This window comes from Arachis hypogaea, chromosome 13 (assembly GCF_003086295.3).
Source record: "Arachis hypogaea cultivar Tifrunner chromosome 13, arahy.Tifrunner.gnm2.J5K5, whole genome shotgun sequence".
NCBI lineage: Eukaryota > Viridiplantae > Streptophyta > Magnoliopsida > Fabales > Fabaceae > Arachis > Arachis hypogaea.
In genome coordinates this window covers 102,026,413-102,033,290 of record NC_092048.1, presented here as the reverse complement: position 1 = coordinate 102,033,290, position 6,878 = coordinate 102,026,413, and the positions used below count along the sequence as shown (strand labels likewise).

General features: G+C 41.3%; 1 non-coding gene across 1 annotated transcript; it reads right to left on the bottom strand.

Annotated features, from left to right (window-relative positions):
- Positions 1-3,330: 3,330 nt before the first annotated feature.
- LOC112739887 (small nucleolar RNA R71) lies at positions 3,331-3,434 on the bottom strand. The gene has a single exon (XR_003170823.1). It is a non-coding gene; the product is annotated as a small nucleolar RNA R71 (small nucleolar RNA).
- Positions 3,435-6,878: the final 3,444 nt, after the last annotated feature.

The window sequence follows — 6,878 nt, the reverse complement described above, 5'->3', positions numbered from 1 at the left end:
AGATACTAATCTAATAACTAAGAAGTACAAAAGATATGATAGAATAAACTAGAGGTGCGAAATCCATCTTTGGGCCCACTTTGGTTGAGTACTTGGGCTGAGCTTGGCGTCCACTTTGAGGAATGGGAGGTGAATGATGCCAGGGCATTTTGGCCAGTTTCACTGACCTTTTCTTTACTGTTTTTAGGTTAGTTTCATGCATTTCTGTAGGAAATAAGCTAGTTTTGGGTAAATATTCACTTATGCCTTGACTCAAGCATACATTGTGCATTTCACACAATTTCATGAGGATTTTGCATAAGTTTAGTGACAAATATTATGTTGCATTACTCATGACTTGGACTAGAGCTTTGATGCACTTTGTTGCTTGATTTCAGGACCAAAAGGAAGCAAGAAAAGGGGAGGTAACTTGCAAGATTAATGAGAAAAGTGATTGCCAATAACACTCTCAAAAAGCCATCAATGCCCACGTTAGAGAGTCACGTTAACCAAGTTAACGTGAACTCTAACGTGGAGAAAAGAAGTTGAGCCAACGTTAGTGACACTCAACATTGTCACTAACGTTGGCAATTACTCATAAGTGGCCACGTTAGAAGCCACGTTAACCTAGTTAACGTGGCCTCAAACGTTAAGGGGGGGAAGAGAAGCCAACGTTAGTGACACTCAACATTGTCACTAACGTTGGCCTATGGTGCAAAGTACCACGTTAACTCCCACGTTAACTTGGTTAACGTGGGAACTAACGTAGAGGATGAAGAGTTGTCGACAACGTTAGTGACACTCAACATTGTCACTAACGTTGAAGCAACCACACAACCCCCAAGAGTCACGTTAACTTCCACGTTAACCTGGTTAACGTGGAAGCTAACGATGAGAAATGAAGGATGATCCAACGTTAGTGACACTCAACATTGTCACTAACGTTGGGATGGCTAAAAGATGGCCACGTTAGAAGCCACGTTAACCTAGTTAACGTGGACTCCAACGTGAGACCTAGGGGCACATTGGAACGTTAGAGACAATGTTGAATGTCACTAACGTTCTCGAATGATGGCAAAGGCCACGTTAGAAGCCACGTTAACCTAGTTAACGTGAGCTTTAACGTGAAGCAAGAAGGGGCACACTGGAACGTTAGTGACAATGTTGAGTATCACTAACGTTCTCGAAGGTTGACAAGGCAACGTTAAGAGCCACGTTAACCTAGTTAACGTGGGTTTTAACGTGAGGTAAAGGGGTGCATTGGAACGTTAGTGACAATGTTAAGTGTCACTAATGTTCCCGAACTTAGACATTCACTAAATGATTAACACTCCTTACGCCCTAAGTTTAAGTCTCTGCCCACTTCACACTTTCTCTCTGCAAGTAAAGCCAAGCCCAAATAAAGAAAGGAACTGCTTCAAACTCAAGATCTAAAGGCCCAAGACTTGAAGAGTAAACTAGAAGCTGAGAAGAGTAGTATATATAGGAATAGCTTTGAATTGTAAAGGAGTTCTGAAAGCTGGGAAAAAGGAGAATTACTCTCTGTATTTTACTTTCTTTGCAATTTCTAGTTTTATGATGTATTCTCCATCTTTGTTTTCATTTTCAAGAGCTATGAACAACTAAACCCCTTTCATTGGGTTAGGGAGCTCTGTTGTAATTTGATGGATCAATACTAATCTTCATCATTCTTCTTCTATCTTTCCTCTTGATTTTACTTGAAAGCTTTCGATCTTCATCCAATTGAGTAGTTATCTTGGAAGAGAAGATATTCAAACTTGGATCTCTTTTGAACCTTGGAAGAGGAATGAAGAGATCAAGCTAGAAATGCTTTCTCATGCTGGACCAAATTGGGTTTGGATGGGTATGTGACTATAACCCTCTCAATACTTGGTTTGGGAAATGCATGTGGTATAATCAGTGACCATACTTCATCTCTTCTCATGAGCAATTGACCAAGAAATTGGCTATTGATCAAGATTTGAGAGATTGAATTGCAAGAAATTGTAATTCAATCACTTAAGATTGCCAAGGAGATCAATGAGTGCATTGATTGAGGAAGAGATGAAAATGAACTTGATCCGGAGAATTACAACATCTCCTAAGCCCAATGAACTCCCCATCTCTGATCTTACCCATTCTCTTTAATTTCTGTCATTTACTTTTATGAGCAAATCCCCCATTCCCATTTACAATTCTGTAATTTATTTTCAGTCATTTACTTCCAGTCCTTTAATTCTAGCATTTACTTTTCTGTTATTTACATTCCCGCCATTTTATTTTCTGCAACTCTCAACCCAAATCCTGGATTCGCTCAACTAGAACATTCTTCTAATTAAAGTTGCTTGATCAATCAATCCCTGTGGGATTCGACCTCACTCTATTGTGAGTTTTTACTTGACGACAACTTCGGTACACTTGCCGAAGGGAGATTTGTTGAGAGACAAGTTTTCCGTGCATCAAGTTTATGGCGCCGTTGCCGGGGATTGATTGTGCATCAACAATGATTAGATTGGAAGATCACTAGATTGAGCATTTTATTTTGTGAATTTCATTTTCTGTTTGAGTGATTTACTTTTTGTTTTAGTAAACTTCTTCCCTTCTCCCTCTACTCTTTTGTTTTTCTTTGTTATTTTCAATTCTGTTTGCTAACGCACTAACTGTTTGATATATTGCATCACCCACAACTAACAGCAATTCTAACACAAATACTGTCTGCACCTATTTTCTCTACTTGTACTTGTTGGTTGTATGACAGGGAGAAGAAGCGGGGCTTCAACTTCCTTTGATTTTGAATCGGAGAGAACCTTCCTTAGACTAAGGAGGGAGGCAAAAGAAAAACGAGTAGCTGGTGCTGAAGAAGAGGAGGAACAGTTTGAGGAATACTTTGAACCAAACATGGAAGAAAACATGGAAAATCATCATGAAGAAGAGACTCACAACCATGGCAGAGGAGGTGGAGCAAATCATGCTGGGGAGGATAGAAGAGTTTTGGGCTCTTACATTAATCCAAACCCAAGCAATTGTGGAAGTAGCATCCAAAAGCCAACAATCCATGCCAACAACTTTGAACTTAAACCACAGCTCATCACCCTTGTTCAGAACAACTTTTCGTTTGGAGGAGGTGTTCAAGAAGACCCCAATCAACATTTGACCACCTTCCTGAGAATATGTGACACAGTGAAATCTAATGGTGTTCATCCTGACGCCTATAGACTGCTCTTATTTCCCTTCTCACTCAGAGACAAGGCAGCCAAGTGGCTGGAATCCTTCCCAAGGGAGAGCTTGACAACTTGGGAGGATGTGGTGAACAAATTCTTAGCAAGATTCTACCCTCCTCAACGAATCAATAGGCTGAGAGCTGAGGTTCAAACCTTCAGGCAACAAGATGGTGAGACTCTGTATGAAGCATGGGAGAGGTTCAAAGACTTAACAAGGAGGTGTCCACCTGACATGTTCAACGAATGGGTCCAGCTGCACATTTTCTATGAAAGGCTCTCTTATGAGTCAAAGAAGGCAGTAGACCATTCATCTGGAGGATCCTTGAACAAGAAGAAGACCATTGAGGAAGCCATAGATGTTATTGAAACAGTAGCAGAAAACGACTACTTCTATGCTTCCGAAAGAGAGAACACAAGAGGAGTGATGGAGCTAAACAATGTAGATGCTCTGTTGGCCCAAAACAAGCTCATTACCCAGCAGCTGGCTGACCTTACCAAGAAGATGGAGAGGAACCAAGTAGCAGCAATCTCCACTACATCAACAACACAAGAAGGAGTAAACGAAGAAGCAGAGGGGAGTCAGGAGCAAGCCAACTACATTGGGAATTCACCAAGGAAAAACTATGATCCATACTCCAAGACTTACAACCCTGGATGGAGAAATCACCCGAACTTTGGGTGGGGAAGTGAGCAAGATCAAAACCAAGACCAGAGACATTACAACTCCAACAACAATGCAGCTCACCAGCAATTCACCCAGAGGACATCTCAACACCCCCACAACAACACTTCTCCACATCCTTATCAAAACCAAAACAGCACATCTGCTCCGAACCACTCATCAATTGATGACAAGCTCTCTAAGATTGAAACCTTCATTGAAGGATTATGCAGAGACATTCAAGACAGTAAAGCATTCAGAGAGGAAGTGCAGTCAAACATGCAGAATCAAAATGCTGCCATCACAAAACTGGAAACACAAATCAGCTATCTGTTTAAGCAACTTCCTAACCACAATTTTTGCTATGATGCCCATTCAAACAAAAGGGAGGAGTGTCAAGCTATCACACTTAGGAGTGAGAAGGAACTGAAGGAACATCCCCAAAAACCACAAGAAGAAGGCTCAAATGAAAAGGGAGAAGAGCAAGATGGAATGCAACCCCCCACGCCAAGTCTGCAGAAAGAAAAGAAGATACCCTAACTAAACATCTCAAGAGCTCCATACCCCCAGCTATTGAAGAAAAAGGAAGATGACAACCAATTCTTGAGATTTTTGGAAATCTTCATGAAACTACAAATCAACATACCATTTGCCGAAGCCATAGAACAAATGCCACTTTATGCCAAGTTTTTGAAGGAGCTAATGACTAAGAAGAGAAGCTGGAAGAACAATGAAACTGTGATACTAACTGAAGAGTACAGTGCTATCATTCAGCATAAACTACCTCAGAAACTGAAGGATCCTGGGAGTTTTCAGATCCCTTGCATTATAGGAGAAATCACAGTAGAAAAAGCTCTTTGTGACTTAGGGGCCAGCATCAATTTGATGTTAGTAGCTATGATGAGAAAGATGAAAATTGAGGAGGCTAAACCAACAAAAATGGTTTTACAACTGCAGACCGGTCGTTCAAATTCCCTCACGGGATAGTCGAGGATATGCTAGTAAAAGTAGGAGATTTCATATTCCCAGCAGATTTTGTGGTGCTGGACATGCAGGAAGACGCCAAGACCTCCATCATCTTGGGAAGGCCATTCTTGGCCACTGCTGGGGCTGTCATTGATGTTCAGAAGGGTGACCTCACCCTGAGGTTACACAATGAAAAGATGACATTCAATGTGTTCAAGGCCATGAGTTACCCACCGGAACAATTGGGGGAATGCATGAGGTTAGATGCACTTGAGGATGAAGTGCAGGAGAATTTTGAAGAAGATGAACCTGAAGAGAACGAGAAATTGGTGGAGGAAGAAGCTGAATCAAGTGAAGAGGCAGTTACAGCAGAAATACATATACCAGATGCATCAAAGGAAGGGAACGAAAAATCAGAAGCACCCAAACCTGAACTCAAAGCATTGCCACCCACTCTCAAATATGCATATCTAGGAGAAAATGAAAACTACCCAGTGATCATAAATTCATCCCTCAGTCAAGATCAAGAAGACGAGCTACTCAAGGTGTTGCGGGAGCATAAGGATGCCATTGGATGGACCCTTGCTGACTTGAAGGGAATCAGTTCAGCCATATGCATGCATAAAATACTGTTGGAAGATGACGCCAAGCCATCCATTCAATCCCAAAGAAGGCTGAACCCGATCATGAAGGAAGTGGTACAGAAAGAGGTTATGAAGCTTTGGCAAGGAGGAGTCATATACCCAATTTCGGATAGCCCTTGGGTTAGCCCCATACATGTTGTACCAAAGAAGGGAGGGATCATTGTGGTTACCAATGAGAAGAACGAGCTCATACCTACAAGGACCGTCACAGGATGGCGGATGTGCATAGACTACAGGAAACTCAATGAGGCTACACGAAAGGACCATTTTCCCCTTCCGTTCATGGATCAGATGTTGGAAAGACTTGCAGGGCACGCTTATTATTGTTTTCTCGACGGTTATTCAGGATATAACCAAATAGTGGTTGATCCAAGAGACCAAGAGAAAACCTCATTTACCTGTCCGTATGGAGTGTTTGCCTATAGGCGCATGCCATTTGGGTTATGTAATGCCCCTGCAACTTTCCAACGCTGCATGCTTTCTATCTTTTCAGATATGATAGAAAAATTCATTGAAGTTTTTATGGATGATTTCTCGGTATTCAGAGATTCTTTTCCTAGTTGCCTACATCACCTCGCCTTGGTATTGAAAAGATGCCAAGAGACCAATTTGGTCTTGAACTGGAAAAAATGCCACTTCATGGTGACAGGGGGAATAGTCCTTGGTCACAAAGTCTCTCACCAAGGCATTGAGGTTGATAGAGCTAAAGTAGAACTTATTGAAAAACTACCCCCACCCAGTGATGTCAAGGCAATTAGAAGTTTTTTAGGGCATGCTGGTTTTTACAGAAGATTTATTAAAGATTTTTCAAAGATAGCCAAGCCCTTAAGCAATCTCCTTGTATCTGATACAACATTCATCTTTGATGAAACATGCATGCTAGCATTTGCACATTTGAAAATGAGGTTATCCTCTGCTCCTATCATTTCCCCACCTGATTGGAACCTACCATTTGAATTGATGTGCGACGCATCTGATTTTGCAGTTAGGGCAGTGTTAGGACAAAGGAAAGATAACCTAGTTCGTGTGATATACTATGCTAGCAAAGTCCTTAATGAAACTCAAAGAAATTATACCACTACTGAAAAGGAGTTGCTAGCAATAGTTTTTGCATTTGACAAATTTAGATCATACCTCATTGGTGCTAAAGTGATTGTTTTTACAGATCACACAGCACTTAAATATTTGTTTGCCAAGCAAGAATCAAAGCCAAGACTAATAAGGTGGATCTTACTGTTGCAAGAATTCGATATTGAAATCAGAGACAAGAAGGGAGTGGAGAACAAGGTGGCAGACCACTTATCTAGAATCCCTCATGATCAAGGTGGAGAAAATGATACAAATGTGAACGAGCTCTTCTCTGATGAGCAGTTGATGACAGTTCATAAAGCACCATGGTTCGCAGAT